Consider the following 24,454-nt stretch of genomic DNA (forward strand, 5'->3'; position numbering starts at 1 on the left):
GTTTTTTTCTTTCCCTTTTTTTTTTGACAAGGGTCAATTTGACTGATTAAACTAGGCTGCTGCACATATAATATGCAGCCAGTTACTATGGCAACAGTTTTACTTTGACACACAGCTTAGCTTGTTTTAAAGAGTGTACCCTGTTATGTCAATTTGGAACACCAGCATTTTTCCCTGAAAAAGAAAAATTAAAATTAGTTCAAGAACAAAACCTAAGCTGGATCCAGTATGTTATTGAATCACAGAAATTAGAGCTGGGAAAGCCTATTAGGCCATCTATTCCATCACCTTGCCAGTGCAGGTTTAGTCCCTGCCCAATATCACAATTCCATTTTTGTTTTATTTCTTAAATGCAATAAAGTCCATCAGTATGAGTACCATGTAATGGATGTACATAGTAACCATCAGCTTTGATCTCTGAAATACACCAGATTGGAAAGGAAATGTAGATGCATATTTTTGAATCCTAAAATTTATATTTTAGTCTTCTCCATGTTAATTTTCACAAAATCACATACACTTGGTCTCAGGAGGGATGAACAAGCCAGCGAGGATGAAATAAAAATTGATGCTAATCTCTCTGTTGCAGATAAAGTGAACCAAACCCCAAACTCTGAGCTTTGAAAAAGTTCATATAACATCTGTTCCACAGTGAAGCTGGGGCAGCAGTAGTTAATAAAGACGTTAGATGTATCCACTTCTGAGATTTCCCCTAGCCCTATTCTCCAGCCATCCTCTCCAGTCACAAATTCCTGACTTTGAGAAGGGCCATCTGCAGGGCCTGGGGGAAGGGATACTCAGTGCTGAGGACATGGTTGACTATTTCAGTGCAGGATGGGAGAAATCTGTAAGTAAAGGGTTCATGTGGAATAAGGAACACTAACAGTCAGTTCTCCCATGATTTCCAGAATTTCAGATAAGCATCTTGACTGAATCTTCAAGCCTTCTAAGGCATGCCTATTATTAAACTATCTAGATCATAGAATCATAGAATATCAGGGTTGGAAGGGACCCCAGAAGGTCATCTAGTCCAACCCCCTGCTCAAAGCAGGACCAAGTCCCAGTTAAATCTTCCCAGCCAGGGCTTTGTCAAGCCTGACCTTAAAAACCTCTAAGGAAAGAGATTCTACCACCTCCCTAGGTAACGCATTCCAGTGTTTCACCACCCTCTTAGTGAAAAAGTTTTTCCTAATATCCAATCTAAACCTCCCCCATTGCAACTTGAGACCATTACTCCTCGTTCTGTCATCTGCTACCATTGAGAACAGTCTAGAGCCATCCTCTTTGAAACCCCCTTTCAGGTAGTTGAAAGCAGCTATCAAATCCCCCCTCATTCTTCTCTTCTGCAGACTAAACAATCCCAGCTCCCTCAGCCTCTCCTCATAAGTCATGTGCTCTAGACCCCTAATCATTTTCGTTGCCCTTCGTTGTACTCTTTCCAATTTATCCACATCCTTCCTGTAGTGTGGGGCCCAAAACTGGACACAGTACTCCAGATGAGGCCTCACCAGTGTCGAATAGAGGGGAACGATCACGTCCCTCGATCTGCTCGCTATGCCCCTACTTATACATCCCAAAATGCCATTGGCCTTCTTGGCAACAAGGGCACACTGCTGACTCATATCCAGCTTCTCGTCCACTGTCACCCCTAGGTCCTTTTCCGCAGAACTGCTGCCGAGCCATTCGGTCCCTAGTCTGTAGCGGTGCATTGGATTCTTCCATCCTAAGTGCAGGACCCTGCACTTATCCTTATTGAACCTCATTAGATTTCTTTTGGCCCAATCCTCCAATTTGTCTAGGTCCTTCTGTATCCTATCCCTCCCCTCCAGCGTATCTACCACTCCTCCCAGTTTAGTATCATCCGCAAATTTGCTGAGAGTGCAATCCACACCATCCTCCAGATCATTTATGAAGATATTGAACAAAACGGGCCCCAGGACCGACCCCTGGGGCACTCCACTTGACACCGGCTGCCAACTAGACATGGAGCCATTGATCACTACCCGTTGAGCCCGACAATCTAGCCAGCTTTCTACCCACCTTATAGTGCATTCATCCAGCCCATACTTCCTTAACTTGCTGACAAGAATGCTGTGGGAGACCGTGTCAAAAGCTTTGCTAAAGTCAAGAAACAATACATCCACTGCTTTCCCTTCATCCACAGAACCAGTAATCTCATCATAAAAGGCGATTAGATTAGTCAGGCATGACCTTCCCTTGGTGAATCCATGCTGACTGTTCCTGATCACTTTCCTCTCCTCTAAGTGCTTCAGGATTGATTCTTTGAGGACCTGCTCCATGATTTTTCCAGGGACTGAGGTGAGGCTGACCGGCCTGTAGTTCCCAGGATCCTCCTTCTTCCCTTTTTTAAAGATGGGCACTACATTAGCCTTTTTCCAGTCATCCGGGATTTCCCCCGTTCGCCACGAGTTTTCAAAGATAATGGCCAAGGGCTCTGCAATCACAGCCGCCAATTCCTTCAGCACTCTCGGATGCAATTCGTCCGGCCCCATGGACTTGTGCACGTCCAGCTTTTCTAAATAGTCCCTAACCACCTCTATCTCTACAGAGGGCTGGCCATCTCTTCCCCATTTTGTGTTGCCCAGCACAGCAGTCTGGGAGCTGACCTTGTTAGTGAAAACAGAAGCAAAAAAAGCATTGAGTACATTAGCTTTTTCCACATCCTCTGTCACTAGCTTGCCTCCCTCATTCAGTAAGGGGCCCACACTTTCCTTGGCTTTCTTCTTGTTGCCAACATACCTGAAGAAACCCTTCTTGTTACTCTTGACATCTCTTGCTAGCTGCAGCTCCAGGTGCGATTTGGCCCTCCTGATATCTTTCCTACATGCCCGAGCAATATTTTTATACTCTTCCCTGGTCATATGTCCAACCTTCCACTTCTTGTAAGCTTCTTTTTTATGTTTAAGATCCGCTAGGATTTCACCATTAAGCCAAGCTGGTCGCCTGCCATATTTACTATTCTTTCGACTCATCGGGATGGTTTGTCCCTGTAACCTCAACAGGGATTCCTTGAAATACAGCCAGCACTCCTGGACTCCCTTCCCTTTCATGTTAGTCCCCCAGGGGATCCTGGCCATCTGTTCCCTGAGGGAGTCAAAGTCTGCTTTCCTGAAGTCCAGGGTCCGTATCCTGCTGCTTACCTTTCTTCCCTGCGTCAGGATCCTGAACTCAACCAACTCATGGTCACTGCCTCCCAGATTCCCATCCACTTTTGCTTCCCCCACTAATTCTACCCGGTTTGTGAGCAGCAGGTCAAGAAAAGCGCTCCCCCTAGTTGGCTCCCCTAGCACTTGCACCAGGAAATTGTCCCCTACGCTTTCCAAAAACTTCCTGGATTGTCTATGCACCGCTGTATTGCTCTCCCAGCAGATATCAGGAAAATTAAAGTCACCCATGAGAATCAGGGCATGCGATCTAGTAGCTTCCGTGAGTTGCCGGAAGAAAGCCTCATCCACCTCATCCACCTCATCCCCCTGGTCCGGTGGTCTATAGCAGACTTCCACCATGACATCACTCTTGTTGCACACACTTCTAAGATTTGATCCTTTTCCTAGAAACTTTTCTCACATCTGTAAATATGAATCCTAGGCTTACAGTAAGTCTGTCTTTTATTTGTGAAATGAAAAGTGTGCTTCCCCTACTGCTCCCTTTAGTACTGAGTTCAGTGTTGTCTACCTCTACAATCCGGCTTCTTCTATCATTATAACCAACAGCAATGAAACAAAAGGCATGCTTTTTTCCAGCAATTATAAAATTACTTACTTAATTTTACTAAATGTAATTAGTTCCAAATCCATTGATTGTCACTGCCTTCTGTGCCATAATTGCTAATCTAACAAGTTAGTCTATTGTATAACTGTGTCCAATACCAATTAGTACAAATTGATTACCTGCACTGCTTCATGCCTGCCTGCTTTCTGTGCTATCACCCCAAAAATTCCACTAGACTTGTTAAACATCCACTCTGAGAAACCCCACAGGCAAGATATCATTGAAGTGTATTTCTCCAGATGTTCTATGAGCTCTTCTCTTGTTATGTCTCTAGGATCTTCTTTGCCACAGAGGTTTTACATGAAGGCCTATCACAGAACTGTAGAACTGGAGGGGACCTCATGAGATCATTTAGTCCAGTCCCCAGCACTGAGGCAGGACTAAGCATTATCTAGACCACCCCTGACTGTTCTTAAAAACCACCAGTGATGGAGATTCCACAACCTTCCTAGGTAATTTGTTCTAGTGCTTAACTACCCTGACAGTTAAGAAGTTTTTCCCTAATGTCTAACCTAAACCTCCCTTGCTGCAATTTAAGCCCATTACTTCTTTACCTGTCATCAGTGGTTAAGGAAAACAATGCATCACCCTCATCTTTATAACAACCTTTTACGTACTTGAAAATTAATTACACCCCTCCGCCCCGCCATCTCCTACACTGTTGAATAAACCCGTTGCTTTCAATCTTTCGTCATAGCTCATATTTTCTAGACCTTTAATCATTTTTGTTGCTCTCCTCTGAACATTCTCCAATATGTCCACTTCTTTCCTGAAGCATGGTGCCCAAAACTGGACATAGTACTCCAGCTGCGGCCTTATTAGTGCTTAGTAGATGGAAGAATTACTTCTTGTGTCTTGCTTACAATTTCTATAAACATTTCCAAAATGCCCACAATGTCATGCAATTGTAACAATAAGTTCTATCCAAAGTCAGACTAAAATCCTTCACCTTCCAAAAGTGCCCAGCTTTTCTCCCATTCTATTATTTTGGCAATATCTTTGCAAAGAGAGGATGGTCAAATTCAGAGATGGGGTAAAATTTGCAAAAAAAAAGTGTCTAGGGTTCAGATTCTCTAAGGTATTTATGCATTGTTCCATTCAATATTTAACACCTAACCCCTTGGCAGCTTGCTACTTAGTGGAAGCCTCATTCCCAAGTTATGTGCCCAGGCTACCCATTTCATACTTTGGAAGAGTTAGACCCCTAGAAAGGAATCCTCAGAAGCCAGCAAGCTGAAACCATACCTTAGCAGCTGAAACTCTCTCTCTCTCGGTCTCCCCTACTCATGCTCAAATTTCTGTCATGCTTAGTTTACATTTCCTTGTGTGCCCCTATGTTTTTGTGCCAGTACTGTGCTGTCCTCGCACCCAGTCATCCTAATGCAGGGTCTGACAGGTATCAGGTCTTCCATGAGTGCCTATATTGACATCCGATGAAGTGAGATGTAGCTCACGAAAGCTTATGCTCAAATAAATTTGTTAGTCTCTAAGGTGCCACAAGTACTCCTTTTCTTTTTTGCGAATACAGACTAACACGGCTGCTACTCTGAAACCTATATTGACATGATGGCGCAATCTCATTTTAGGGCCTCCAAGGTTTGGCTTTAGCTAGGGCTCCAAGTAGCTCATTAGCTATAAGGCAGTGTCAGGGTTTAGGTAGCTTTGCAAATCCTGACCAGTTGCAATTCAAGCCAGGGGGATTTAGGAAGTTACAGTGATTATAAGAATGCCAGTGGCATCTGAAAGGTGGTTTGAGGCATTTAGGTACCTGAATACTTTTGCAGATCTGGGAATAGGCGCTAAATCGCTTTTGAAAATGTGGCGCTTAGGTGCTTTTTCAAATTTTACCAGCATGTAAATTTCCCAATTAATCCATCTTAAGTTACTTACACTGCATGTAAAGATTTCATCTTGTACAATGTTTGTTCTGGCATAAATTACTTTTCACTCTTCATTTCTATCTCTCAACCTCTGTTGGAAACCAAAAAAAAAAAAAAAAAAACTCACTTCAGTTGTATCTTGTTCACTGCATTAACCCTTGTTGATCCTCTAACATTGCTTGTCAATACATACTGACTAAATTATATTCAGATTTGCTTCTTGAATATTGAATCTGAACATCCAAGGTGGAATTTGAGATCCAGACCCAGCTCTGCTCTCTTTGTGAGAATGGGAGTGACATTTTGATTTTTTTAATCCATCAGTTATTTAAAAACAAGACAAAAAATGCACCATTATTTTCTCATCAGTCCTTTTTTTAGCCCCCTTGTTCTTGTATTTTTTTTTTAAATTCTCGGATAACTATAAAGAAGTCCTAAAATCCATCAGCCTCAGTCTTAGCCTTTTCTGGTGTTGTTTGTGGATGGTACAGTAATTCTTTCTGAGCATACATTATAGAGAGCTTTATTTCACTTCCATCTCTAGGCCCCCTCATTTCCATTTTTATTTTCTTCCAACCTCACTCATGACAAGTGAAGAAAGATAATAAAATATTAAATAAACTCTTTTCCTTTAATGAAGACCTGCTGCCACTTTTTTTGATACTTTGTTTCTTACATGTGACTAACAAATGCAGCAGAGTATAGAGATAGCTCAAACAAATGTATTTTTAGTGCAACAGCCTTTTTCTGTGCTTCATACATCCACAAAGAGAAACAAAATACATATCAACATCAAAGTCTGAAATGATACAACACTCAAGGCTGGCTCCAGCTTACAGGGGCAAAATATGTTGCCTAGGGGAATCATCGAATATCAGGATTGGAAGGGACCTCAAGAGGTCACCTAGTCCAACCCCCTGCTCAGAGTAGGGCCAATCCCCAACTAAATCATCCCAGCCAGAGTTTTGTCAAGCCTGACCTTAAAAACCTCTAAGGAAGGAGATTCTACCACCTCCCTAGGTAACCCATTCCAGTGTTTCACTACCCTCACAGTGAAAAAGTTTTTCCTAATATCCAACCTAAACCTCCCCCACTACAACTTGAGACCATTGCTCCTTATTCTGTCATCTGCTACCACTGAGAACAGCCTAGATCCATCCTCTTTGGAACCCTCTTTCAGGTAGCTGAAAGCAGCTATCAAATCCCCCCCATCTCTTTTGCAGACTAAATAATCCCAGTTCCCTCAGTCTCTCCTCATAAATCATGTGCTCCAGCCCCCTAATCATTTTTGTTGCCCTCCAATGGACTCTTTCCAATTTTTCCACATCTTTCTTGTAGTGTGGGGCCCAAAACTGGACACAGTACTCCGGATGAGGCCTCACCAATGTTGAATAAAGGGGAATGCTCATGTCCCTCGATCTGCTGGCAATGATCCTACTTATACAGCCCAAAATGCAGTTAGCCTTCTTGGCAACAAGAGCACACTGTTGACTCATATCCAGCTTCTCATCCACTGTAATTTCTAGGTCCTTTTCTGAAGAACTGCTGCATAGCAACTCTGTTCCTAGTTCATAGCAGTGCATGGGATTCTTCCGTCCTAAGTGCAGGACTCTGCACTTGTCATTGTTGAACCTCATCAGATTTATTTTGGCCCAATCCTCTAATTTGTCTAGGTCCCTCTGTATCCTATCCCTACCCTCCAGCATATCTACCACTCTTCCCAGTTTAGTGTCATCTTCAAACTTGTTGACGGTGCAATACACACCTTCCTGCAGATCATTAATGAAGATATTGAACATAACAAAAATGGATATTAGAGGCAGCTAAATGTTTTATGACTGCTATTGGGTGGGTGTCTGCATGAGAGTGCACAGATGTTCTCTACTCCATCTGTGTGACCAGAGATTTTGCCTCAGTTGTCCAAAATGCCTTATAACACTTTAAATGGGAAATTTTCAGAAAAACCTCAGAAAGTATTTAAATTCAGAAAAATTGTAAACTACTTAATTTGGACATAAAACAAGTGGTAATAGTATCAGGACCCTTTGGAATGCTTAGGATAGTAATTAGTTTTAGGAACAAATCTTTAAATAAAAATTAAGAATAGTTTAAATTAGAAACATCTAGTAATGGCGGCTATAGGGTGATGTAATATAGTGGGCAATCCCATTTCTAGGGCACATAGGGATCCATTACCTATGATGTAATGAGTCCACTTCTTATGATGCAATGGCAAATTCCACTTCCTGTGAGGAATGACTCAAGCAAAATCCCATAGAGATACATTGAAGCCCATAGGAATACATGGGACTTTCAAACAGGAAGTAGCTAGCGTTCATCCAAAGGTCAGCTGAAAAACTCAATAGGCATACATTGAGAGGAGGATGAAGGAGCTACTAAGACATGTGACTAATTAGCATATAATTAACATATGATAATCTCTGGAAACTGATTGGCTGAGCTTGAGTGTCACATGTTGATATGTGACAAATTAGCATATGCAAATCCCTGAAAGCTGAATTACAATAAATTATCGCTAATGAGCTGCAAGTCATATAAAAAGGAAACATCCAGCAGAATAAAACTTTGTAGGGGACAGGGACCTGTAGGAGAGCAAAACCCTACAGGACACCTGGAAGAAAGATGACGCTCAGAGCTGCAGCAACCACACCAGTGGAACCCTGCTGGGTAAGAAAGCTAACTATTGCCTTAGCAGCAGAGTAGCTAACTACCCATGACCACAACCATTGACAATGCTCGCTAGCCCCAGACAACGCTCACTAGTGGCCATTGCTCACAAACAGCTACTACTACAGAGGCACCACAAGCCACAGCAACCGCTTCTGTAATAGCTAATTATTTTTCCATCCTAGTCATGCTGCCCTGTAGCACTGCAACCCAGGCTCACTAGAATCGTTCCCAAGCAGCTCTTGCAGCAGCAGTAACAGCAGTCCATCCAGGGTTCCAAGGTTGTCCCTGGCAATGGCCGTTTCTGCCACCCAGCCAGCAGAAGGCCACCGCAGCAGCTACCAACAGGCATCAGTCTCTGCCACCACAGAGCAGCATTTATCTCAGCAGCAGCTTGTGGTGAACTCACCAGAGAACCTGCGCTACCTAAAGTTACCAATGATCCCTATTTTAAACAGAGTTCCAGAGTTGTTCTACAATAAAATGGATGTCTATTACAGGGTTCCATAATCACTAAAGATGTTAGGTCACATTCAAAGTATATAGTGCAAGAGTAGGACAAATGTCAGTGCCATCTGGTAATACTGATATTCCCATTGGTTTCTCTTATGCAATCAACACCACTTGTTGTATAAGGGTTTTTTGGGCTTCCTCGTATGAGTGCCATATCTTCTTTGTTGAACACCACACCTACATGGTTTATTTTAACTGCTGTGTTGTCTCTGCCTGTGATGATTAGTTTGTGCTTTAGTGCATGTTGCTGGTGAAACTTCTTGTCTTGAATGAGTTCTGTACAAATGATGTCAGTCAATTGTTTCTTATTTTCAGTAAACATAAATATAATTTTCTGTGGAGGTGGCTGTGTACCTGTACTCAGCTGATGCGCTCTGCTTGCTTCTGTAGCTTTGCTAGATCTTGTGACACACTATCTTGAAATCTTTGTACCTGTCAAAGATGAGGTATACATCACCTGCTGCTAGTTTATGTTCAATGTAGACTACAAAACTGTTCATGACATACATGATGATATCACTTGCTGGCCATTATACTACCCAAAGAACTGTAGAACCATCACGGACTCTGCTGGTGACTTCTTGTGAAGTATGTTTAGCTGAGACTTCTGTCTGCAGCTGATTCCTTAGGTTAAACTTAGCCTTTGCAATCTTCATGTCACCAGAGTCAGTGAACACTGATGTTGGCACAGGAGCCAACTCATGTAACAAAATATTCTTAATGTCAGCCTCTTGTGAACTTGTGCATAGGCCCATCACTCTTGAATAGATGAGCTTAGCATTAGATACCTTTGATGGATCAACCAGTACATGCTTTTTTGTCACTGCCAATGTCTATATCATAGAACCCCGTGGGCCAGCTACATTCAAATTCTTGCATTTTGCAAATTCATATTGTAAGTGCATTGTCTAAATTGACTAATGGTGGTGTCCTTGTTTATTGGCTGTTGCTTCTGAGTGCTTACTGGTGTCCAAGGGACCAACACACAGTTCTAGCTTCCAGCTAATGGCTTCTCTTTGCCTTTCATTCACAGCAATTCATAACTTTATTTCTTCTTTGTGGATCTCTTGTATTTGTGCCTCATGGGTGTAATTTATGTTTGCAATGTCTTCCACCTACAGGCAGCATATGTGGAGGCTTGAGAGTCCAAGTCTTGAGAGTCTCTGATTTCAGGGTTCTTCCAATGATGCAACCATAGCCTTTGCCATACCTCATGATGGTGGTTTCAATATACATGTCACTCCAGAAGCATAAAAGAAAACAAAAGGTGAATGAAGCTGACCATGTGTTTAAGTTTATAATCTGTGAATGTCTGTAATTGTCCAGTATTTGAAAATTAATTCTCGTGAGTAAATGTGAGAATTAGTTGAGTGAATATGCTCAGAGTACAAGAAGAATGTGTCCGGGTTGCGGGGGTAGGGGAAAGAAAGTAGTATACACTAGTATGCCCTAATACAGAAATAAAACATATGTACCTCCTTGCTAATTATGTTCCATAATATTAGTGTGAAGTTTTAATTAAAAAATTAATTAAAATTCAATTAAATAAGTTCACTGTCACCTGGCTTGTGAATCAGGAGTTGTAACTGCTCATATTTCAAAATGCTCAATAAATGACAATCTGTCAGGCAATTTCTTTAAATGTAGAGTCTTGAATTTTAGAACACACACACACACCCCACTGTATGAACACTAAAACAAGGCACTGACAAAAAACTTGCATTTCGGTACCAAACTATTAGGTTTTCAAAGTGCTGTACCAACATTAGCTAATAAGTCCTCACAACAGCCCCATGACACAGGAAATCATCTACCCAATTTTCTGATAGCTTCTGTGTTCAATTTCTCCAAGTCAAAAAAATTTCAGTTTAAGTAAGAGAGGGATGGCTTCTCTCTCTCGCTGTGAGTCACCCTCACAAATGTGCTCTTTTCCTTCCTGATCAGGCCTCCTCTTTTGGTGTAGTAGAAACTATTATAAACCTATCAGAGGTCAAATGAACTCATCTCTTTAAAAATTTAAAAAAAACTTTTCACCTTCCCACCATTTAGTGCCTCACATAATATCCATTATACTTTCATTATGATGAAAATCACTAATCTTGAGCGAAGAGAGAGAGAGAGATGACCGGTCTTGAGTACTGTAGGATGTAACTATCTTGTGATATACTTTGGGGCAAAAAAATATGCAGAAGTACCACAGCATCTTAAATTTTAAATATTCATTCAATAGGTTCAAGAGAGGGAGTTCTGGGATCTACCATCTCTGGTCACTGCCTGAAGAGAGGACACAGTTCTGTGACAGCAGTGATTTAAGCCATATGACCATCTGTATTATTTTGCCCTTTGGGAGATGGGAGAGCCAGGGCTTCTGTTGGGATTGGGAAAGGACCTGAAGTGGAAAGAGTGAACTGGAAGTAGTGTGGGGCTCCCAAAATGCTTTGATTCAAAAAAGTATCTTGATTCAAGAAAGCATTTAAACCTGTGCATAAATGTAACCATGTGATTAAGTGCTTTCCTGAATAGGGGCCTGGATACTTATAATGAAGCAAATGTTTGAAGCTCTATCAATATGTTTAATTTATCCTAAACATCACTTCCCTTTCCTGTCTAAGTATGTGAAAATTTGAGACAACATTGCAAGTCAGAACTATCACAGGATAAATGTTAATAATTCATTATAGAAGTTTAGCCACTCTGACAATGAATTTTGAGGCCTCTATGTATTTTCCCCCACAGTAAAAAACAAACCTACAATGTACATAGCCCTCATGGTCTAATGGAACTGTAAAGTTCTAATCCTGCCTCTGCCACTTCCTCCCTGTATGGCCTTTGACAGAGCTACCTGTATGGCCTTTGACAGAGCTACCTCGAAAATATACAACCGTTACATACGAGTATTCTAGCCCTACTGCATTCCTTAACTGGAAGGTTTTCGCTGTATGCATTTTCTTACTGAATATAAAACTGCTTGTTACTTTCATCTCTTTTGATTGTTATTACGATGCTGGTAAATCAGGTACCAGCTCTTGCCAAGTCTGTAGCCATCAGCTGAGCACTGACAAATTCATAGCTGTAAACCAGACCAGCTCACCTATATGTTAATATTGTTCAAGATAGGTGTTAGACTTGAAATAATGCTTTTTGTGTACAGATTCTATAAAATTCTTGTAAATTGCTGCATGCATTAATCTTACCTGTAATGTCTGTATTCCCTGCTACAAGATACATTGTCTTTGTTTTAGAATAGTAAAAATGCCTGCTCTGAACTCAGACAGAAAGAGTGCCTCACCCCTCCTGCTTCCAGGAGGGCTATTAAAATTAAGCAGGCCTTTAAGACAAAAGCTTTGTTGATTGCCCCATCCACCCATGCAGAAGTATGTGCAGAAGGCCTCATCCCATTGATTTGAATGCTGGAAGAGGGAAATAAAGACAGTTGACATGAATACCTCTTTGCTGTTTGGACTCTTACAAGGGCTAGTGCTAAGAATCAAAAAGCAGAGATCCCCAGGGTCAACCTGGCATAGCCCTTAAAAGACATTCAGCACTGACTGGTTACTACATCTGTCACCTTTTGGAATAATAGATTTAACTAATTTGTGCATATATGCTGCCTGCTTTAACCTGTAAATAACTCATTTTTTCCTAGTTAATAAATCCTTAATTAGTTTACTATAGGATTGGTTACCAACATTGTCTTTGGTGTGAGATCTAAGGTACCAATTGATCTGGGGTAAGTGACTGGTCTCTTGGGACTGGGAGCAACCTGAATTTTTTGTGATTTTTGGTGTAAGTGATCATTTATCACTAAGTCTAGCTTGCCTGGGTGGCAAGATAGACTGGAGAGCCTAAGTGAACTGTCTACGGTTGCACAGAAAGACTGTTACAGTGGTCCAGGAGTTCACATTCGTTACTGGGCTGGGGAAATCTAAGTATAGAACGCACCACCACCAGGCATTTGTCAGTCTGCCCTGAGGTAGGCATGCACAGTCATGAACCATTTCAGACAGTGTAACAGTTATCACTGCCTTTTCACTTTCCTTTCGATTCCTGTGCTTCCAGCTCCCCTTTTCTTTTCCTGATCTCCCATCCTTTGTGCTGCTCTTTCCTTGGTGCCCCTTGCATTTTTTCAGCAACAAATTTAGGAATTTAGCAGCTTAATATCCTTCACTAAAGCATGCTAAAATGACATTAAGTGAGATAATACTGAAAGATCAATGAGCTATAGCAAATGGGATGCACATTTGACACACTGGTTCAAGAGGTAGTCCAGCTCCACTAGCCAAATTCAAGCACAGTTTTTACCACACCAAACGTGTATCAAGTTGGTGTATCAAGATTGTAGGATGTGTGAAACATCTCCTAGACTATGTATTTTCAAAATTAAATTTCTCAAAGCATTCTGGAGTCCAATAATAACTGTTCTATACTCTCAAAACAAAATGAGGTGGTAAAGGCTTTCTTTAAAGGAAGAAAAGGATCAGAACTGGTGTCTTATTTTTACTTATGCCTGGCTTTTAAGATATCCATAACTGATGTCCAAGTTCCCATTTGTAGCTGATCATTATCATTACCGCATTCTCAAGCATTTGTGACAGCACTAATCTCCCTGGTAGGGCTGGATATCCCATAGCAATTACACTGAATAAAATCCAATTGCAAGAGAAGAAAAATGGTTCAGATGTTGGTGAGTATGATGTAAAGTTACAGCAAATTGAAATGCCATTTAGAATTTTTTCAGGATTCCTCCTACTTAGGCCAGCACCGTCATTCAGCTCGTTCTCATTACCTCCTTCGAGGCTCAGATTTGATAGTTTGCCGCTGTGCATATCACCACACTGCATTGGCAACACTTTGCAGTTGCTTTTATTGAGGAATCATTTAAAAGTATTTTACAACATTTCATAAGAAAATAAAATAATTTGTGAAGGCTAAAAGGGACACAGCAGGAGCTCTGTCTCCAATCTCACTTTTGCAATTCAATCTATGTGCATGGAAAAGCAAAACTGTCAAAATTATAAAACTATTAGGTTTCTGTGTCACTGAGTACAGTTATTACTGTTACTGCAAATGTACTATGCTCCAGTGGCAATTCATTGGTAGCATACAATGAGACAAGAGCTCAACTTTGATTAATATTCATGACGAGCCCACATTTCATATTTTGATTAAGTACACTGCTAAGTCTTAGAAGAGGATATTAAACCAGGAGATATTGGAACTGTCATACAATATATGGGATGGAGCAAGCAAAGTAAATAAAACTGGAGCTACCTTGAACTACAGCGAAGCTCAGCAGCATCACCTACATGTATTGCAGAATTCCTTGGCACAACAAACATACATCAACCTGTCTGCTCCTACATACTGTGAAACAGATAGATTCTCTAGTGGCACTGAGCATGGTTCAGCCATAAGCACATTGGTACCCCAGGCCAAGATGGGATTCAATGCCCCTTTCTGCCGGATTACTTCACCCACTGTTGTGAGGGGATGCTATAGTTGCACTACAATTACAAATTTTCTACACATATACATGCATACGTTCATAACCATAATCTATATCCATATCTCCTACTGATCATTAAGTTTATAACATTACAAGCTTTTGTAAGAGACCTTATTTGACATATTTATACTATTTTTTACTATTACAACAACGAAAACATTCTATACAACTAATTGATTTAATTGCTTATTCTCTAAGTTTCAGACCCTGTTCTCCCCTGGGGGTGTCTGGATGATGATGATCACACCCAATATCAGTACTGGTGGAGGAGGTGGACAGGTCCTGTGAAGGAAAGGGTTTTCCATGTAACATTTCAAAAAGATACATGAAACATCAGATGAATCTTCAGAGGGAGAGAGAGAGAGGTGTTGCTGAAATTCAAAAACGACTGGATTGACCTTAAGAGGACCAAGGAACCGAAAGTCCAACTTGTAAGCCAGTCTGTGCAGAGATGCTCCCTGGAAAACCTTACCTTTTGCCCCACTGAATAGGTGTGGCCTTGCTGTTGAGGCTGGAACGTATGCTCTTGTTTTTTCCATGTTTCAGAGTAGCAGCCGTGTTAGTCTGTGTTCGCAAAAAGAAAAGGAGTACTTGTGGCACCTTAGAGACTAACAAATTTATTAGAGCATAAGCTTTCGTGAGCTACAGCTCACTTCGGATGCATTTGGTGGAAAAAACAGTGAGCTGTAGCTCACGAAAGCTTATGCTCTAATAAATTTGTTAGTCTCTAAGGTGCCACAAGTACTCCTTTTCTTTTTGTTTTTTTCCATGTGATTCTTCAGGGATTTACATATGAAAAGTTAAAGATTTTTATAAAGCAACTAAATAGGGGGAAAAAACCACCTCTGCCCTGCCTTAACCTCTGTTCTTATTTCCTACCATCTTCACAAATGATTAGGTCTCACTTGTCCCTTCTTTATCTTTTTCTCTTGAGCCTCTTTTGACATTATGTCTTTTTCTATACTACTCCAAGCCCTGGGACTCTCCCTCCTTCCCTCCCAGTGTAACAAGAGCCTACCCTCTTCCCCCACCCCCATCCCACCAAAGTAATCCTACAAAATCCACTTCATACTAGACCACATTTCACCGCCCTGCTAATCCTCATCAGTAAAATGCTGTCACTTACCAATTATGCTGGTTTCATTTCTCCTTATTGTCTTGGAAACAGAGCTTTGCCTCCACAATACCTTTATCTAACAAGAGGCTGCAGGTTCCAAAGATCTGATGTCACTTCTGTACCTAGGTCAATGTATCTCACTTTTTACTATTAATTAGGCTATTGAATCAGTCTGGATATATTAGCATGAAATATTACTTGATTTTTAGTATGACAGCAATGCCTTTATCAAAATGAAAGTTTTTTTTCCCCAGACATGCATGAGCTGAAATGACAGTAGAACACATTGTTGTGGGATGTTCTTAAATCATAACACAGAACATTAACAGCCTCATACAATAATAAAAAGTCAACATATCTAGGATTAAAAACCACTTAGTTATAATTCCATTTATTCACTCTGTACTCCCTGTTCATCAAGCGATACAAGATTACAGCTCTTACAGTCCGAGTCCACAGACAGGACACTAATATTGGAACAAGGAAAAAGCCCCTCCCTTGCAAACGGGCATCAGTTCCCAACAATTTTGCTGGCACATGGTCCAAATGCTACCACCAATGCTGCGTAGTAATGAGCCCCACTGGAGTCTAGAGAATATCTTTTAAACATATATTTTAGCTTCCTTTTAATGGTCAACAGAGTAACCACAATACAGGAAGCATATTTTATTCTTCAAAAGAAATCCAGAAGGAAACTAGAAATTAACACACAAGCAGTTATTCAAAGAGGTTGCATCTCTTATCTTTTGCCTACAGTTAATATTTCACTTTTAAAAGAACGTTTTAAGTTCATTTCTGTAAAACCAGCAACTGTGGGGGTGGGTGGGTGATGATCAACACTCCCCATAACACTCCTTTCAAGATCCATACATGCCTATTACATCATCCAGTGCACTAAATGCACCAATAGCAACTATGTGGGTGAAACCAGACAATCTCTGTGATCTGGAATGAACTCACACAGGAAAATGATAAGACAAAAAACACTACATCATCTGCGGGTGAACACTTTTCACAAAGCGATCACTCTGTATTTGACCTATCAGTCCTCATCCTCAAAGAAAATCTGTACACATCTTCAAAAGACAAATCTGGGAGCTTAAATTCATAACTATGGTAGACACTAAAAGCCATGGACTGACCAGAGATGCCGGATTTATGGCTTATTACAACAATCTATAATCCACTAACCACCCGCCCCATCCCAACCCCACCCCCAGATTTTTCTCATCTTCCCCCCATATGATTGGAGATATGTTAATGGACCATTTCACCTTGAATGGTCTCTTGAAATGTGTTAACTACTTATGCTAAAAATCTGTTGCACCTTATATTTAGCTGTGACATGAAGTACATTTCCCAGACCTGAAGAAGAGTTCTGTGTAGCTCGAAAGCTTGTCTCTCTCACTGACAGAAGTTGGTCCAATAAAAGATATTAGCTCACCCACCTTGTCTCTCTAATATCCTGGGACCATCATGGCTACGACACTGCATACAATCTGAGAAATGTCAGTTCTACAGTAGGTTTAGATTTAAAGCAAATCTATGTAGAAATTCTGATTATTTTTACAGTTTATTAGAAATATCTGTTTTAATAAGACAATATCCAGAACATGGACACACTGGTCACCTGTTGTAAAGATTATGCAAGAGCAGAAAAAACAAGAGAGTTTTCAGACACTGCAGTGTCCTGCTCAGCAGAGACGACTCAAGATTTGATAGTAATGAATATACAGTAAAGGGTCTTTACTCAGGTTTCAGAGTAGCAGCCGTGTTAGTCTGTATTCGCAAAAAGAACAGGAGTACTTGTGGCACCTTAGAGACTAACAAATTTATTAGAGCATAAGCTTTCATGAGCTACACCTCACTTCATTGGATGCATGGAATGGAACATATAGTAAGATATATATCATACAGATAAGTTGGAAGTTACCATACAAACTGTTTCAGAGTAGCAGCCGTGTTAGTCTGTATTTGCAAAAAGAAAAGGAGTACTTGTGGCACCTTAGAGACTAACAAATTTATTAGAGCATAAGCTTTCGTGAGCTACAGCTCACTTCATCGGATGCATTTGGTGGAAAAAACAGAGGGGAGATTGATATACACACACAGAGAACATGAAACAATGGGTTTATCATACACACTGTAAGGAGAGTGATCACTTAAGATAAGCCATCACCAGCAGCGGGGGGGGGAGGGAAGGAGGAAAACCTTTCATGGTGACAAACAAGGTAGGCTATTTCCAGCAGTTAACAAGAATATCTGAGGAACAGTGGGGGGTGGGGTGGGGTAGGGGGGAGAAATAACATGGGGAAATAGTTTTACTTTGTGTAATGACTCATCCATTCCCAGTCTCTATTACCCAAGATCCATAAACCTGGAAATCCTGGACGCCTCATCATCTCAGGCATTGGCACCCTGACAGCAGGATTGTCTGGCTATGTAGACTCTCTCCTCAGTCCCTACGTTACCAGTACTCCCAGATATCTTCGAGACACCACTGACTTCCTGAGGAAACTACAGTCCATTGGTGATCTTCCTAAAAACACCATCCTAGCCACTATGGATGTAGAAATCCTCTACACCAACATTCCACACAAAGATGGACTACAAGCCATCAGGAACAGTATCCCCGATAATGTCACGGCTAACCTGGTGGCTGAACTTTGTGACTTTGTCCTCACCCATAACTATTTCACATTTGGGGACAATGTATACCTTCAAATCAGCGGCACTGCGATGGGTACCCGCATGGCCCCACAGTATGCCAACATTTTTATGGCTGACTTAGAACAACGCTTCCTCAGCTCTCATCCCCTAATGCCCCTACTCTACTTGCGCTACATTGATGACATCTTCATCATCTGGACCCATGGAAAAGAAGCCCTTGAGGAATTCCACCATGATTTCAACAATTTCCATCCCACCATCAACCTCAGCCTGGACCAGTCCACACAAGAGATCCACTTCCTGGACACTACGGTGCTAATAAGCGATGGTCACATAAACACCACCCTATATCGGAAACCTACTGACCGCTATTCCTACCTACATGCCTCTAGCTTTCATCCAGATCACACCACACGATCCATTGTCTACAGCCAAGCTCTACAATATAACTGCATTTGCTCCAACCCCTCAGACAGAGACAAACACCTACAAGATCTCCATCATGCATTCTTACAACTACAATACCCACCTGCTGAAGAAACAGATTGACAGAGCCAGAAGAGTACACAGAAGTCACCTACTACAGGACAGGCCCAACAAAGAAAATAATAGAATGCCACTAGCCATCACCTTCAGCCCCCAACTAAAACCTCTCCAACGCATCATCGAGGATCTACAACCTATCCTGAAGCACGACCCATCACTCTCACAGATCTTGGGAGACAGGCCAGTCCTTGCTTACAGACAGCCCCCCAATCTGAAGCAAATACTCACCAGCAACCATACACCACACAACAGAACCACTAACCCAGGAACCTATCCTTGCAACAAAGCCTGTTGCCAACTCTGTCCACATATTTATTCAGGGGACACCATCATAACGCTTAATCACATCAGCCACACTATCAGAGGCTCGTTCACCTGCACATCTACCAATGTGATATATGCCATCATGTGCCAGCAATGCCCCTCTGCCATGTACATTAGTCAGACTGGACTGTCTCTACGTAAAAGAATAAATGGACACAAATCAGACGTCAAGAATTATAACATTCAAAAACCAGTCGGAGAACACTTCAATCTCTCTGGTCACTCGATTACAGACCTGAGAGTGCTTATCCTTCAACAAAAAAACTTCAAAAACAGACTCCAATGAGAGACTGCGGAATTGGAATTAATTTGCAAACTGGATACAATTAACTTAGGCTTGAATAGAGACTGGGAGTGGATGAGTCATTACACAAAGTAAAACTATTTCCCCATGCATAATGACAGGTTTCAGAGTAGCAGCCGTGTTAGTCTGTATTCGCGAAAAGAAAAGGAGTACTTGTGGCACCTTAGAGACTAACAAATTTATTAGAGCATAAGCTTTCGTGAGCTACAGCTCACTTCATCGGATGCATTTGGTGGAAAAAACAGAGCTCTGTTTTTTCCACCAAATGCATCCGATGAAGTGAGCTGTAGCTCACGAAAGCTTATGCTCTAATAAATTTGTTAGTCTCTAAGGTGCCACAAGTACTCCTTTTCTATTTCCCCATGTTATTTCTCCCCACCACCCCACCCCCCACTGTTCCTCAGACGTTCTTGTTAACTGCTGGAAATGGCCCACCTTGCTTGTCACCATGAAAGGTTTTCCTCCTTCCCCCCCCCCGCTGGTGATGGCCCATCTTAAGTGATCACTCTCCTTACAGTGTGTATGATAAAACCCATTGTTTCATGTTCTCTGTGTGTGTATATAAATCTCCCCACTGTATTTTCCACCGAATGCATCCGATGAAGTGAGCTGTAGCTCACGAAAGCTTATGCTCAAATAAATTTGTTAGTCTCTAAGGTGCCACAAGTACTCCTTTTTTTTTTGTAATTAGATTGGAAATCTCTGAAGTGTAAGTAGATGGCTTGATTCTGAAAAGAACTGGTAAGATCAAAATCAGGTACAGAGTTTGTTACTGTGGATATAACTGTTTCTATATGTACTCTCTGTCTGTCAGGGGGACTCTGTACACTGTGGATAACCAAAAATGGGACAATAAAATCAACCAAAACCTGAAGATAAGATTTGGCCTAACCTAATCATTAGCTATGGCTAATGAACTAGTCTGGCTTGGAACAATGATTGTAGAGCATTAGTAGTGTGAATGAACAAAGTGTGTGTATGAGTAGGAAAAAATAGCATTTTTAAGCCAGCCCACCAATTGAAATACTGTTACTATTAAAAGCAGATTAATTATTCCTATCCTTCAATATATTATTTATATGCCAAATGTTCTAGGAAAGCCCAATTACTTGGCAGGGTGAGGCATTTTGCCCCTTTTTGGAAGCACTGCTAGTCTCAAGAAAATGAAGTGAAATCAGATTCTGTATTCTCAAGATAAAACAGATCTGTCCAGCATGTGCAGCATGCAGACAACAGATCAATATGCTTTCAGATTCAGAGCTGACAACACTTAATGGCTGGTAGAAGATAATATCAATGCTTTGAAGCAATTCTATGAGAGTGTGAAGGAGTCCCTGTCAAGTCTCTATTTTAGAATAAAATTCCCTACCTTTTGAGAAATACCAGCAATCAGATAGTCCTCAGATATAATCTTTTATTAGCCCCAGAATCCAAATACCTTAAATACATTTGTCAGTCTATTCTTTCAGAAATAACCAGAGAGAATGAAATGGATTGCTGATGACCTATAGACCTACATTTTTTTAAAATGATCTTAATAAGCCCCGGTACGGTATTTTAAAAGCACAAATGATAAAATTCTGTAGATAACAAAAAGAGATAGTGGGTAACATTTTCTAAAGGAATGTAAGTCACTTGTTTGCTAAATCTTAAGGGCACAATTTTAAAGTTATTTAAGACCTAAAGATGCAGTGAGGCAACTGGTGGAATTTTCAAAAGGCCCTGAAGTTGACGGGAGGTAGGGACCTATGTACTTTTGAAAAGCCAACCTGGTACCGATCTATAACTTTTAAAATCTAGCACTACTCACACTGAAAGTCATGTCAATGGTTTTTGGGGCATGTCTTCACAACAAACGGCACAGCTACAGCGCTAAAGCTGTAGCACCATAGTGTAAACATTTCCTACATAGGACATTTGTGTAGCCTGTTGTAAAATTAGCCAAATATTTAGAGAAGTTGGTGTACCCCTTGGGATATTGAGTTGCGAACCACTTTAGCACACTGGCTCAAGTAGAGCTAGAATGAGTCTGTATACACTCCCAGCTGCATTTTACTCATTATATTAGACACAACAACTTTCAGACCGATACTATTGCAGTGCAAAGTAGCCCTTATTTTCCTTCCACTACACTGAGGAACTATACTGTGGCCCTCTACCCTCTGGCTTAGGAACAATAAATGGGACTCTCTTTAAAGCCTATTACTGCTGTTTGTTAGACATAGATGTTTTTTCTCAAGCAATTCAAGGAATACCCTGCCTTCCCGGAGGATATTTCAGATATTTCCATGCAAAGCACTCCCACTAGGTCTCCATAAATAATGCTCTATACATGAAGTGCAAATACTTAAACACCTCCAACGTGACCAGATCATTAATGATGTTTGTCGTTATTGGTCTTTCATTTATATTTTGACGTTTTTCCTGTCTTGCAGATTTAAAGCTGGTTGTTTTATTAGCTTTTTTTGACATTCAGCCTGGCATTACTAAAATGTCTCAAGTGTCTTTTGAAATATATCTAAAATGATTTACAACAGTGTTACTCAAAGTGTATGACTGATCTCCCTGGGATGGCTCCAGCTTGCAGAAAAACCATAAAAGCCCAGTCCTGCTTCCATCAAAATCAATAGGAATTCTGCTGGAGCAGGAACAGGCCCTAGGCAAGACAAGCTACACACACACACACACACACACACACACACACACACACACACACACACACACAAACAAACTTATAAGGAATATAAGCAGCATGTATGTCCAGGGTTTTGATGTAAAAAATTCAAATGCATTCTTCATATGGACTGTCTGATATCTATAAAACGAAATAAACATTGCTACATTTATTTCCATATTTACGATTCCAAATACATGCACATCTATCCAGAGCCCTGTAGTTAAGAATGTAGTGGAGTCACAGACACTACATGTCCATGCACTAACCTGCTTTACAGAAGTTTTAAAAGTTGGTTTACAAAGAATACATCTTTCAGCTGCTCCTGCTGCATTGTATTATTTGAAGCACCCAATGTGAAAAAATTCATAACTTAAACATAATTTTACCAAGACATTTACCTTAAACTTAACAAGTTGAAAACATTTCAACCCAAAGTGTAATATGTTTAAGTGCCTGAAGTCAGGGCATGAATGAAAGTGCCAGTTCAACTGTAACTATAACACTGATAAAAAGAAAAGGAGTACTTGTGGCACCTTAGAGACTAACAAATTTGAGCATAAGCTTTCGTGAGCTACAGCTCACTTCATCGGATGCGAAAGCTTATGCTCAAATAAATTTGTTAGTCTCTAAGGTGCCACAAGTACTCCTTTTCTTTTTGCGAATACAGACTAACACGGCTGCTACTCTGAAACCTATAACACTGATGTAATTAGAATATCTTATACTACATGTAAGGGATTTTGAAAGGCAATTTGATTCCATATAAAATGAAAATGATTCTTGTGACTTGTTTCCCTCAGTTTTGAACAGTTTGCCAGCTGTTTAATTCTAACATTCTGTACTGCATTTAAAATGGATCCAATTACGTTAGATTATTAATTTTTTTATATACACAATACAAAGCAACTTGTTATAGAAAAGGCACATGTTATTAAAATATGTAGCAGTTTCTTCATTGTTTAAGATCAGTTTGGTTTTATAAGGAACAGGAAAGATATGGATACAGACAGCAAGATTCTTTCTACAAGAGACAAAATACTATTACTAATGCAAAATCATATGAAAAAAGTGGGTGTATATAATAAATATATAGATATAGTAACCATAAAAGAAGAAAGTGAAAATGCTTAAATGGAAGCATTGAGAGTGAAGGATTCTTATAAATATATAATATAATAAGGTTATTTTGTGATCTCCTTTTGGAATTTGTATGATAGACTGACAATTTCCTGAACAAACCTTAAGGAATTAAGATAAAGGTTATTGAGTTAAGTTAAACCTTATTGAATTAGCGTTGATACCTTTGGTGTCCATTGTATTAAATATGCAATTGTGTATGTGTTATTATATGTATTTTCATGGGAAGACTAAATCAGAGAGCAGCAGGGAGTGATTAGGTGATTGTGACATATCCAGAGAAGCCAACCCCCTGGAAAAGTATGCATATACTGGTTCCAATGGGATTCTTGAAGGATCACTGACAAAAAACAAACAAACCAAAAAAAAAAAAAAGAGTTTTGGGATAAACAGCTTTGTTTTAAATTGGCTCAAGGCCTTATCCTGATCTAGCAAATGGACAGGATCCTTAGGCCATGGAAGGTCCCAATCCTTAGAGAAAGGTTGGAAGGACTGAGCCTTCTGAGGTCTCATAAGACTGGATGCTTGTTCGGAGCTGAACCTGTGATGAACTTGTAGCCATAAGGACTTCCCCTTGGATGGGGCATTTAAGAACCGCTCCTGCCAGAATCCATATTAGGGTTGGGGTGGTATCTAGTAAAGTGTCTAGGTTCTTTCAATGTTTTTAATATGTTTTCTCTGTAATGCTTTTTTTCTTTAAGAGTAAAGCAGGCTTGCATAGGAAGTGCTGTGTGGTACTGTATAACTAGCAGTTACACCTGTTCACAAGCTCTGAAGAGTTTCAGAGTAGCAGCCGTGTTAGTCTGTATTCACAAAAAGAAAAGGAGTACTTGTGGCACCTTAGAGACTAACAAATTTATTTGAGCATATGCTTTCGTGAGCTACAGCTCACTTCATCAGATGCATTCAGTGGAAAATACAGTGGGGAGATTTATATACACACACAGAGAGAACATGAAACAATGGGTTTTATCATACCCACTGTAAGGAGAGTGATCACTTAAGATGAGCTATTTCCAGCAGCAAGGGGTGGGGGAAGGAGGTGATAATCAAGATGGGCCATTTTGTGGTGATAATCAAGATGGGCCATTTCCAGCAGTTAACAAGAATGTCTGAGACAGCAAGCAGGTGGCCTTGGGCAGCCTGTCTGTGCTGGGAATTAAGCTGAAGACAGGGAACTGTACAGCCTGGAAAATCAGAAGGGAGAGAAATGCAAGTATCCACCCAGAAAGGCAATGGCTGGGCAAGTGTAAGCCTGACAGTGGGTATTCTTGGTGGATACTGAAGGGAAACACAGGTG

General features: G+C 40.6%; 1 long non-coding RNA gene across 3 annotated transcripts in view; it reads right to left on the reverse strand.

The window, feature by feature from the left end:
- The window catches only part of LOC119854759, a 101,536-nt gene that overhangs the window by 41,905 nt on the left and 35,177 nt on the right, over positions 1-24,454 (reverse strand). Inside the window, exon 1 of one of the 3 annotated variants that reach the window (XR_006280857.1) lies at positions 14,852-14,920. The exons of the other annotated variants lie outside the window; for them this stretch is intronic. This is a non-coding gene — a long non-coding RNA (uncharacterized LOC119854759). Of the gene's footprint in view, positions 1-14,851; positions 14,921-24,454 lie in introns of those variants that run through there. 3 annotated transcript variants of the gene reach the window in all.

Source organism: Dermochelys coriacea, chromosome 4, assembly GCF_009764565.3.
Source record: "Dermochelys coriacea isolate rDerCor1 chromosome 4, rDerCor1.pri.v4, whole genome shotgun sequence".
Lineage (NCBI taxonomy): Eukaryota > Metazoa > Chordata > Testudines > Dermochelyidae > Dermochelys > Dermochelys coriacea.